This window comes from Vulpes vulpes, chromosome X, assembly GCF_048418805.1.
Source record: "Vulpes vulpes isolate BD-2025 chromosome X, VulVul3, whole genome shotgun sequence".
Lineage (NCBI taxonomy): Eukaryota > Metazoa > Chordata > Mammalia > Carnivora > Canidae > Vulpes > Vulpes vulpes.
Window position 1 is genome coordinate 39,363,347 of NC_132796.1, and position 13,372 is coordinate 39,376,718.

A 13,372-nucleotide genomic window follows, 5' to 3' on the forward strand; every position below is an offset into this window, starting at 1 on the left:
CCACCCCAAGATTGCTAGAACTCATACAGCAGTTTGGTAGCGTAGCAGGATACAAAATCAATGCCCAGAAGTCAGTGGCATTTCTATACACTAACAATGAGGCTGAAGAAAGAGAAATTAAGGAGTCAATCCCATTTACAATTGCACCCAAAAGCATAAGATACCTAGGAATAAACCTAACCAAAGAGGTAAAGGATCTATACCCTAAAAACTATTGAACACTTCTGAAAGAAATTGAGGAAGACACAAAGAGATGGAAAAATATTCCATGCTCATGGATTGGCAGAATTAATATTGTGAAAATGTCAATGTTACCCAGGGCAATTTACACGTTTAATGCAATCCCTATCAAAATACCATGGACTTTCTTCAGAGAGTTAGAACAAATTATTTTAAGATTTGTGTGGAATCAGAAAAGACCCCGAATAGCCAGGGGAATTTTAAAAAAGAAAACCATAGCTGGGGGCATCGCAATGCCAGATTTCAGGTTGTACTACAAAGCTGTGGTCATCAAGACAGTGTGGTACTGGCAGAAGAACAGACACAGAGATCAATGGAACAGAATAGAGAACCCAGAAGTAGACCCTGAACTTTATGGTCAACTAATATTTGATAAAGGAGGAAAGACTATCCATTGGAAGAAAGACAGTCTCTTCAATAAATGGTGCTGGGAAAATTGGACATCCACATGCATTAGAATGAAACTAGACCAGTCTCTCTTGCACCATACACAAAGATAAACTCAAAATGGCTGAAAGATCTAAATGTGAGACAAGATTCCATCAAAATGCTAGAGGAGAACACAGGCAACACCCTTTTTGAACTCAGCCACAGTAACTTCTTGCAAGATACATCCACGAAGGCAAAAGAAACAAAAGCAAGAATCAACTATTGGGACTTCATCAAGATAAGAAGCTTCTGCACAGCAAAGGATACAGTCAACAAAACTCAAAGACAACCTACAGAATGGGAGAAGATATTTGCAAATGACCTATCAGATAAAGGGCTAGTTTCCAAGATCTATAAAGAACTTATTAAACTCAACACCAAAGAAACAAACAATCCAATCATGAAATGGGCAAAAGACATGAAGAGAAATCTCACAGAGGAAGACATGGACATGGCCAACACACACATGAGAAAATGCTCCGCATCACTTGCCATCAGGGAAATACAAATCAAAACCACAATGAGATACCACCTCACACCAGTGAGAATGGGGAACATTAACAAGGCAGGAAACAAATGTTGGAGAGGATGCGGAGAAAAGGGAACCCTCTTGCACTGTTGGTGGGAATGTGAACTGGTACAGCCACTCTGGAAAACTGTGTGGAGATTCCTCAGAGTTAAAAATAGACCTGCCCTACGACCCAGCAATTGCACTGTTGGGGATTTACCCCAAAGATACAGATGCAATGAAACGCTGGGACACCTGCACCCCAATGTTTATAGCAGCAATGTCCACAATAGCCAAACTGTGGAAGGAGCCTCGGTGTCCATCGAAAGATGAATGGATAAAGAAGATGTGGTTTATGTATACAATGGAATATTCCTCAGCCATTAGAAACGACAAATACCCACCATTTGCTTCAACGTGGATGGAACTGGAAGGTATTATGCTGAGTGAAGTAAGTCAATCGGAGAAGGACAAACATATTTTCTCATTCATTTGGGGAATATAAATAATAGTGAAAGGGAATAGAAAGGAAGGGAGAAGAAATGTGTGAGAAATATCAGAAAGGGAGGGATCCCTGGGTGGCGCAGCGGTTTGGCGCCTGCCTTTGGCCCAGGGCGGGATCCTGGAGACCCGGGATCGAATCCCACATCAGGCTCCCGGTGCATGGAGCCTGCTTCTCCCTCCGCCTGTGTCTCTGCCTCTCTCTCTCTCTCTATGACTATCATAAATAAATAAAAATTTAAAAAAATATATCAGAAAGGGAGACAGAACATAAAGACTCCTAACTCTGGGAAATAAACTAGGGGTGGTGGAAGGGGAGGAAGGCAGGGGGTGGGGGTGAATGGGTGATGGGCACTGAGGGGGGCACTTGACAGGATGAGCACTGGGTGTTATTCTGTATGTTGGTAGATTGAACACCAATAAAAAATAAATTTATTAAAAAAAACAATATTAAGCCTTTTGATTCATGAACAAAGGATGAGTTTCCATTTATTTACATTTTATTTCCATTCTTTCAACACTGTTTTGCACCTTTCAGAGTATAAATTTTGCACGTTTTAAAAAATTTATTCCTAAGTATTTTACTCTTTTTGATATTGTTTTTTAAAGACTTTATTTATTATTTATTTATTTATTTATTTATTTATTTATTTATTTATTTGAGAGGGAGAGAGAGGGAGAGAGAGGGAAAGAGCACAAACAGGGAAAATGGCAGAGGGAGAAGGAGAGGCAGACTCCTTGCTGAGCAGGGAGCCCACATGAGGCTCAATCCCAGGACCTGACCTGAGCCAAAGGCAGACACTTAACTGACTTAGCCACCCAGGCACCGTCTTTTTTGATATTCTTTTGATATTCTTTGATATTCTTTTGATATCTTTTTTGATATCTTTTCAATGATATTCTCATTGTTAACATATAAAAATACAATTATTTTATGTATATTGATCTTATACCTGGCAACCTTACTAAACTTCTTTAATAGTTTTTTGTGTATGTATTTTATATATATGAGGTCAGTCATGTAAATATGGAAATGGTTTTACTTCTTCCTTTCTAATCTACATGCTTTTTATTTTTATTTTTTTCTTATCTAATTGCCATGACTAGATCCTCCAGGACAATGTTGAAAGGAAGTAAGTGGAGTAGATATCCTTATTTTGTTTCTGATCTTAGGGAGTATTAAGTATGATGTTAGCTATGAATTTTTTGTGGATGCCCTTTATCAGAAAGAAGAAGTTCCTTTCTACTTCTAGTTTGTTGAGACTTGTTATCACAAAGAGGTGTATTTTATCAAATGGTTTTCCTACATTTATTGAAATGATCATGTGGTTTTTGTTTATTATTCTATCAGTATATTACATTACACTGATTGATGTTAAAGCAACCTTGTGTTCTTGGGATAAGTCCGGCTTGATCATGGTATCTAATCCTTTTTATATGTTGATAGGTCCAGTTTGCTGGTATTTTATTGAGGAACTTTGTGTCTATATTCATAAGAGATAGTGGCTTGTTAGTTTTATTGTCATATCTTTGGTTTTGGTGTTGGGTTAATATTGACCTAATAAAATAAGTTGGACAATGCTCTCATCCTCTTCTACTTTTTGGGAGAGTTTGTGAAGAAATAGGATTAACTCTTCTTTCAATGTTTGGTGAAATACAATAGTAAATCATCTGGGAATGGGCTTTTCTTTGTGTGAAATTTTAAAACTACTAATTCAACATCTTGTGACACTTCTATTCAGATTTTCCATTTCTTCTTGAATCAGAGGTGGTAGTTTGTGTCTTCCATTTCACCTATGCTATCTAATTTGTTGACATTTAGTTGTTCATAATATTTGTTCATAATCTTTTTTATTTCTGGAAGGTTGGAAGTAGCATTCCCTCCTTCATACCTGGTTTAGTAATTTGAGTCTTCTCTCTTTTTCCCTTGGTCAGTCTGGTTAAAAGCTGTCCATTTTGTTGATCTTTTTTTAACAACCAACTTTTGGTCTGGTTGATTTCCTCTATTGATTTTGCATTTTCTACTTCATTAATGTTGTCTCTAATCTTTATTATTTCCTTCCTTCTGCTTTATTTGGGTTTAGTTTGCCTTTTTTCTAGTTCCCTAAATAGGTTACTCATCTGAGATTTTTTTTATAGGTGTTCAGAGCTATGAATTTATTTTTAGTCAGTGCTTTCCCTACCTCCTGTAAGTTTTGGTATATTGTATCCTAATTTCATTCATCTCAAAATATTTTCCAATTTCTGTTGTGATTTCTTCTTTGATCCATTTGTTATTTAGAAGTGTGTTACTTGATTTCCACATATTTGTGAGTTTCACAACTAATTTTTGTTATTGGTTTCTAATTTCATCCCTTTGTGGTCAAAGAACATATTTGCTATGACTTCAGTCCTTTTAAATTTACTGAGTCTTGTTAGATGGCTCTGCACATAGTCTATACCAGAGAGTGTTCCGTATGCACATCAAAAGAATGTGCATTCTATTGTTCCGTGGAGTGATCTAAAGAAGTCTTTTCTAGTTGGTTTATAGTGTTGTTCATATCTTCTACTTCCTTGTTGATCTTCTAATTTTTCAAGCCATTATTAAACATGGGTTAGTGGAGTCTTTAACTATTATCATTCATGGTGTACATATTTTTATTTTAATTCTATAAATATTTCCTGCTTAGCCCTCTACCCATTTGCTATACTTGAAAACCATAGTTAAACCTTAATACCCCACCAGAGTTCATCCATCTCTGCTCCTTTTGTCCACATATACACCAGAGAGAGACACAGAACTTTGGGAATGGAGAGGAATAAATGTGGGGAAGTCCCAGAGCTTCGTGGTATAAAGGATCAGGATAGGACACTAGTGGCAGACTTAAAAGATCAAGCCAGGTTAAATATGATGGAAGTCTGAATTCAAACTAGGAAATTTCAAAGTTCAGGGCTCTAAATTGTATTGTAGAAATCACAGATGAGTATGATTTTATGGTTAATTAATTTTGACAAGAGTGCCAAGATAATTCAATGAGAGACAGAATGGTGTCTCAAGAAATGGTGCTGAGACAACTAGGCATCCACATGCAAAAAAAAAAAAATCGCAATCAGACCCCTATGTCACACCAAATACAAAAATTAATTCAAAAGGGATCATAGGCCTAAATGTAAGAGCAAAAACTGTAAAACTGTTGGAAGAAAACAAAGGAGTAAAACCTCATGACATTGAGTAAGGCAAAGTCTTCTTATATATCACACCAAAAGCATAAGCAATTAAACAAAAAATAATTAGGGGATTCCTGGGTGGCTCAGCGGTTTAGCGCCTGCCTTTGGCCCAGGGCGCGATCCTGGAGTCCAGGTATCTAGTCCTGCGTTGGGCTCCCTGCATGGCGCCTGCTTCTCCCTCCTCCTGTGTCTCTGCCTCTCTCTCTCTCTCTCTCTCTCTCTCTCTCTGTCTATCATAAATAAATAAATATAGATCTTTAAAAAAATAAAGTAAAATAAAATAAAGAAAAAATAATTAGACTTCATCAAAATTAAAAACTGTGCTTCAACCGTTGCTATTAAGGAAATGAAAAGACAACTCACATAAGGGGAAAAATATTTGCAAATCATATATCTGATAGGGACTTGTGCCCAGAGTAAATAAAGAACACTTACAATTTAAAAATTTAAAAAAAACAACTAAATGAATTAAAACAGAGGAAAAGGATTGAATAGACATTTCTCCAAAGAAGATACACATATGGCCAACAAGCACATGCTTAATATCATTAGTCATCAGGGAAATATAAATTAAAACCACAGTGAGCTTGCAGCATGGCCACCAAAGCTGCTGCTGCCTTAGCATTCCTGAATCAGGAGAGCTGAGCCCATGCCTGGGGAGGGTGGGGGCTAGTCTGTGAGTCCTGGATGTGGTCACTATGGACAGTTTTTCCTTTGGCTGTTAGCTCTCTAGCCACACCCGCTCTTTCACCTTGAAGGTAGAGGAAGAGGATGAGGTGGAACACTTGCTGGCTTTGGCCATGCTCTGCCTCACCAAGAGGGCTGAAGAGGAATGTAATGTGGTAGAAGTCATGACCAGGAACCATTATCACCAAGAGATTGCTGTCCCTGTGGCCAACCTCAAGTTGTCCTGCCAATTCATGTTTAGTTTGGATGACCTCCAGCTCCAACCACCTGTAACCTTCTGTCTGAAATCAGGTTCTGGCCCCATGTAAATTGCTGGGCAGCACCAGATTGTTACTATAAGCAATGATGTTTCTGAGGAAGAAGAGAGTGAAAAGATACCTGGGTAGCTCAGTGGTTGAACGTCTGCCTTTGGCTCAGGTCATGATCCCGGGGTCCTGGGATTGAGTCCCGCGTCAGGCTCCCTGCATGGAGCCTGCTTCTCCCTCTGCCTGTGTCTCTGCCTCTCTCATGAATAAATAAATAAAATCTTAAAAAAAGAAGAGAGTGAAGAAGGGAGGTGGAAGAAGCTGAGTTGTGCCCCATCCTACCTGCCAAGAGGCAGGGGGGCAGGCCCTAATCTCCTTGGAATGGGAGGGATTCTGAACTTCTATCCTGACCCTCTTTCCCCCACTTACCTATGAGATCGGAGGTCAACATCTGAAGCTCAGGACTACACAGTTTTAATACTTTTTACATTTTCGGATAAAAGTTGAAATAAAGTGATGTGAAGGTTTTGGGGGGAAAAAAACCACAGTGAAATACTACCTCACATTCACTAGGATTGCTATAATGAAAAAGATGGACAAGAATAAGTGTTGACGAGGATGTGAAGAAATTAGAATTTTTATACACTAGTAGAGGGAATGTAAAATGATGCAAGCCCTTTGGGAAATAGTTTAGTTGTTCTTTAAATAATTAAATGTGCAGTTACATATGACCCAGAAATTCTACTCTGAGGTATATCCTCAAGAGAAGAGAAAGCATATGTCCTCACAAAAACTTGTATATGAATGTTCATAGCAACATTATTCACAAAGTCCAAAATGGAAAAAATCTGAATGTCCATAAACTGAAGAATGGATCAACAAAATGTGGCACAATCATGCAATGTAATATTATTTAGCCATAGAAGAGAATAAAGTGCTGATACATGCTACAACATGAGTGAATCCTGAAAACGTTATGCTAGGTGAAAGAAGCCAGACTCAAAATGCCACACATTTTGTTTGATTCCATACAATCATAAAAAACACTGAATTTTATACTTTAAAATTTAAAATACTTTATAATATTGAACTTTGTGGTATATGAATTATATTTCAATAAAGCTATATTTTTACACTTTAAAATATTGAACTTTGTGGTATATGAATTATATTTCAAGAAAGCTATTTTTTTAAACATGAATAAGATCATTTCCCAACTCAGGAGAGTCATACTTCAGCATGAGTAAAATTATCATTGCCGGTTGTTTTGAGTTGAGCTTCTGTCTTGACTTCTCAACCAAGATGTCAGTGCCCTCGGGATAAACTCCTGTTACCTACCTGGAAGATGATTCTCCTGAACATCAGGGGAATGCCACACCCCATTGTGCCAATTGTCTGTCCAACTGTGGCATACATACAGTAGACATTCAGAAATTCTTGGTGAATTAAATTGGTTTCTACGAAATTCCCTCAGTTTGTGTGTGGGGAACTCAGTTTCATGTTGGATCACTCTGATTCTTGATACCATTCCTGTCTACCTGGATGCTTTACCACCTCAGAGATCTTTCTGTTTTCATCAACTGTCCTAGTGGATATGAGTCTTGCTTGTTCTACTTAAACCAAGGTCCATTTCTGCCTGTCAAGTGACCTCATATGGCTGGAGAGGCAATATGGTCTAACACAAAAATATAGCAGTTAAGAGTACAAGCCCACAATCCCCAATTTAGATAAATAGCAAAGCTTGGTCTCTCCTCTTTCTCTCCCAGCCTCCTCTTTTTAACTTCACACTGTGGAAAGAATGATCTTTAAAAAATATGAATCGGATCGTGTCTCTTCCTTGCTCAACTTGTAACACAGATTGAATGCTTAATGTCAAGTACATTTCTAAGCCCTTTATGTCTATTGATGCATTACAACTTCACAACAATAAGTATTATTATTATTTTCATTTTATAGATGAGCAAGATGAGGCACAGAAAGATTGAAGTGCTTATCCAAGAGAACACATTCACTAAGTGGTTGGGTTGAGAAATGAACCTAGACAACATGGCTCCAGAGGCCTTGATCTCAGCATTACACCATCCCCTTCTCAACAGTTGTTCCTCCCACTGAGAGTAAAATTCTTACCATGGTTTTCAAGGCCTACATGATCTGGTCTCTGCTCTCCTTATCCTCTACCACTGCCCAGTACCTGAGCTCACCATGCTCCAGTCACATGAGCCTGCTGTTAATTCCCAGTATGTATCAAGCTCTACCCCGGCCCCAGCACCTTTGCACTTTCAGTTGCCTCTGTGATGCATCTTCTCTCCTTCCCCTCCTTCATATGTCTGGCTGATTAAATGTTACCATGTCAGAGATCTTCCCTGACCTCCTTCTCTTAGCAAATACTTCCTCCCCAGCTCTCTATCCCCAGACCATTCTTGTATGACAGCAGCCTCCTCATTTTGTTCCCATCACTTTTCTCAATGTGCTTACCCTATTATGACTGCCTCCCCTCCTGGCCTGTGGGATCTTGAAGATGGAGCTATGTTGATTGGTTCACCTGGCACCAAGCTCTCTATCTGACATAATGTCAGCACTTAACCAAAATTAGCTTAATGAATAATGAAGAGGGCTTAACCTATACCTTTGTTATAGCACATATCAACTTGTACTGCTATTATTCTGAACTTCTTAAAGTAGAGCTCTATTTTGTTAATTTGTGTCTAGTATATTCACATTAGAATGCTTTAATATATATTGAATAAAGAGAATAAATAAAGGCGTGAGCCATTAAGGACCAAGATTTGCCAAGAAAGGCTTTGCAGAAGAGGTATACTTAAATGACTTCATTGCCAACAACATTTTTTTTCAAACATAAAGATATGCATTTTTAAGGCTCCTTATGAAGCAAACAGTTCTTGCTAAATAACATATCAATCATTCAAATGTAACTGCGAAAATACCATATGGATACTTTTATTGCAAAAAAAAAATCCATGGGTTTAAGTTGTATATGAACCTACAGAACAAAAGAATTTTGCCAAACATTTAAATAGTGACAAGGTGTTAATGTTGGTTTCCAAATCCCCAAAGTGGCAGACCATATCTAGGCATACCTTCTGAACTGGATCAAGGGCCAGCTGATTTAATTCTCAACAATGGTAGTCAGTGGGGATCAATTCTTTTTTAATTCAAATGAGTGACAAATGAGACAGATATGGATTAAATCAGTTGTTGTATAGGCTGTTTTATTCATACTTAACCTATAATTCATCATTCTTATAATACAGTGCTTCAGACAAGTTCATGCAGTCAGAGCCCAGGATCAGAAGCACAGCTCTATAATTTACCTGCTGTGTGACTTCAGGCAAATTATTCTCTAACCTTTGGTTTCCTGGATTATAAAATTGAGATAATGGTAGTACCTGCCTCAGTGAATATGAAATGCTTTCCATAGTGCCTGTCATACAGAAATTCTTCACTAAATGTTAGATACTAATAGTAGCATTTTGGGTGATATGGAGGAAAAAGCACTTGTTTGGTTATCAAGAGATCCAATGAGTCTTTGTCCCCTTTCTTTCACTAACTAGTTGTAAGACTTTGGGCAAATCCCTTGGCCATTTCCTGTCTCAGCTTCCTCTTTCATAAATGAGGGCATTTACATGCCTACTTGTTTCAGATATCTAGTGCTGCACAATAAACTACCAAAACTTAGAGTCCTAAAACAGCAATTCATTATTCTCACAGTTCTGTGGGTCGACTGGTAGCAACTGGAAGGTTCTTTTGCTCTATGTAGTATAACTGAGGTCAATCAAGTAGCTGCATTCTGCTGGGAGTTTGGCTGGGGTGGTAACATGTAAAGTGGCCTCTAAGCATCTGCAGTCTCTCTCTTCGTGTCCTCTGTTCATTCCATTGTATAGCCCAAGTATCTTTACAACAATGTTTCCAAGAAGGAGTATTCCAAAAGGACAAGTTCCAATGTAAACGGTTTATCAAGCCTCTATGTCATCTTGCTTGCTGATATTCTATTGGCCAAAGCCAGACAGAGAGCCAAACTTGAGTCAGTTTGGAAGAAGACTACACAAGGGCATGAATTCTGTGAGGTGTGTTTCATTGGAAGCCATCAATGGAACAGTCTACCCCACCACGATTCCAGATTTTCTTCAGAATCATCATACTCCAGTTTAATTATCTAGTGCTTGGAACCTAGATTTCTTTCCATGATCTTTTCCATTTTGTCATTTTGCTTCTTAACACACTACTGTTTCGTTCACATGGCATGCTTATGGAAGCCACTATAGATGGAACTCCTTTGTCTTTAAAAAAAAGAAGTTGTAAACAAATTTTCCACTTTTACTTTTGTTGTAGTTTTTCCTGTTGACTTGGCCCAATCTTCCTGGAGCCGATATACTTTAATATGCTAAATTTTCAATCACTTGAAATTTTAAGTACTATTCGCCACCCCACAAAAATTTCACTACCTTTCCTTAGGCTTCCCTTAGTCCACACTCTTACCTTACCTCTTTTCTCCTATTGTATATCCCTGAGAAACATTTATATAAGGGTTTCTGCTCTAGCTGCTCAGTGTTTACACAGGTCTAATCTTGATCTTTTATGGCACTTTCCTTCTACATCCTACCGGGAACGAAACAAAGGCAGCTCTCTTCACATAATGTTCAAGTACTGTTCCTGTGTCACGTGTTCCAGCAATGCTGATCATCTGCCTCTTGATGCTGAAAAGAAGTTCTTAATTTTCTATCCATCTGGAGCCATCTAGAGGATGTGTAGGTTCAGGAAACCCCCATCTCCCTAGCCAACAGACCCATGTGCATTGGCACAATTGCACCCACTTTGTCCCTTGTCATCTACATGCATTTTAAAAGGCAAAGCAACAAACCACTGTTCATTAGAACAAGCTATTTCACACTATCTTCAGGGACATACCCTGTTGCTGATATAAAAACTTGACATAAGGATTGGGTTTTTCATTTCAAAATGCCCCATTCTGGTCTCTGGCTGAGTCATTTCAGGTTGAAGTGGAAACCTAGCATCTATCTGGTTAATTGGATTGATTTAGGCAGCAAGAGGTCTGGCTGAGGTAGAGTTTAGCATTTAGCAATGATAAAGAGCTTGGAGTCTAGGCTTTCCACAAAGTTCAAAACAATCTTGTTAAAAGGCATTTCAGGAAGCTAAACAATCTCTTCCCTGGGATTCCTCTCTTTAGAAATCAACAAAACAAAAATCACACAGATCTTATGATAATTGCGATTAACTATACTGTAATGTTTTCCTAATGTTATCTAATATGTCATTCATAAGACATAGAATAGAGCTAGGGTGGTTCCTTCAAAAAAGCATCATCCAGGAAGTTACTAATATGTCAAATACTCACAATTTCAAGAAGGCACACCAAGCACACTGATAGAATTTTCGAAACTATATGTTTTATAAAGTCATAAGGATCCATTAATGAAACATCAGCAATGAATACAACTGATATGTGTGATCCTTTCTGAATTGAGAGTAAAGACACAAGCTGTAATGAATTTGTTCACTTTTAATTTAGTGTAATATATCTCAGGTTAACGTGTGTTGTGAAAAGAACTCAAGTCCCAATAAAAATCGAATGTTCCAAAAATTTCCATTTTATGTAAATGATACAAGAGTATTGTGCTTCTTATATGTATGTGTATTTTAAGAAAATGAATTTTAACAGGAGAAACAGTGCGAAGACTAATAAATTAAATATATTAAAATATTAAATATATTGTTCTTTGTGGCTGTTTCTAGCAATACTGCAAAATGGAAAAATTCTTATCTTAAAAAGATTAAGATTCTGTGTAGGCATAAAAAATATCTGAGCAGATCTACAAGAGAATATTACCGATGTTTGACTCTGGGTAGAGAAACCAAGGTGGCAGGGAGATTCAGTTCACATTTTATATATTCATTATATAGTAGACTTTAAAACATTATCATATATTACTTCACCATAGAAAATTAGTTGAAAAAGGACAAACCTAAGTTTTTTATTTTATTTTATTAATCTGATCCCCAGGTCACAGGTAGAGGTTAATAGGGGTAGAAGTCACAGAATTCACAGCACTTTTGAGTTGGAGACTTTTGACGTCATCTGTCCCATTATATCAACTATTACTAAAGTACTGCTAAGTTTACCCAGTTTGCCTAACACTAAACGCAACTAAATTCCAATAGAGCTAAAGAAGGTGGGTAGCCATTGGAATTCACCTTAATGGAATCTAACCTAGAGTTGAAGATGCATGGTGTAGGTTTCTGCTTCATACCATAGTGTCATGAAGCATCAGGATCATTCCTTCAAGAAGTGGGTAAGTTGGGCAGAAGTGCTTGCCTACTAGGGTGAGCCTTAAGATATCAGAGGGTTCCCTCACAACTACCCCTAAATTTCCAAATACATTCCATTATAGATTTAGACTTTTTGTTGAGAGACAGAGGCAGAGACAGAGTCTGAGCAGGGGAGAGGGGCAGAGGGAGAGGGAGAGAGAGGAACTTAAGCAGACTCCATGCCCAGCACAGAGCCCAACACAGGGCCCAATCTCACAACCCTGAGATCATGACCTGAGCTGAAATCAAGAGTCAGACGCTCAACGAACTGAGCCACCCAGGCATCCCCAGATTTAGACTTTTGAATGAAGATACTGACATTTACTGAAATGCAGATGTCCCTGTGAGGGGTAAGCAATAAAACATAACACAAAGAAGAACTGAACCTACTGATTCTTTCCTGAACATTGGGAAGAAAGCAGATAAAGGAGAAGGAAAACTGAGGATACCATAGAGAGGAAAAGATATGCTAAGGGAAGCTTGGCCTGCTTCATTCTTCTGTCTATAGAATCCTATGGCTGTGTAATAAGCCTTAGAAAGAGGCTTTTGGTGATAACTTGAACCTTTATAAAACTAAGCAACACCAGCAATTCCTCAAGTTTGAAAATCCCAGTGACTCCTCTCCTTGCAATCTCACTGCTGTCTCATCACCCTTTTCTGGGGAGAGCGTGATTTATCAGTTTGCTCTACAGTTGTATGGAGACCCCTGAGCCTAAGACCTTGCTTGGAAATGATGTAGTCACTATTGTATATCACAACACAATGAGAAAGAGGAACATTGAACAACTGGAAGGAGAGCTCTAAAGAAGTTCAGGATGCTATAGGAAAAGTATATGGAGGTGCATGTGTAGGCATATGCACACACACACACACACACACACACACACACACACACATACCATTTCCTCACTACTAGTCATCATTAGGACTCCAGGAATTGATTCTCCAGCTCCTGGTAACCCTCCCTAGCTATTCACGGCGCACTGACTGAATATAGATCTCTCATAGTGTTTTCAGGACTATATTGTCGTTATTGTGTTTCTTACCTTCTTCATGACGCCATAAAAATCTTTGTGTGCAGTGACTGTGTCTTCTATCACAAGTTTTCCCAACACAATGCTGATGTACAGTAGGCAGATGATACATTTTTGGTGAAGGAAGGAAATGAAGCCACTTAACTGCATTTTAACACTAAAACTAGTGATTTCCC

The 13,372-nt window shown here is 38.2% G+C and overlaps 1 long non-coding RNA gene and 1 pseudogene across 1 annotated transcript in view; one reads left to right on the forward strand and one right to left on the reverse strand.

The window, feature by feature from the left end:
• Positions 1-13,372, reverse strand: part of LOC140596303 (uncharacterized) — a 102,990-nt gene that overhangs the window by 41,165 nt on the left and 48,453 nt on the right. The window lies entirely within an intron of this gene.
• On the forward strand, positions 5,480-6,188 carry LOC112929923 (nucleoplasmin-3-like; annotated as a pseudogene).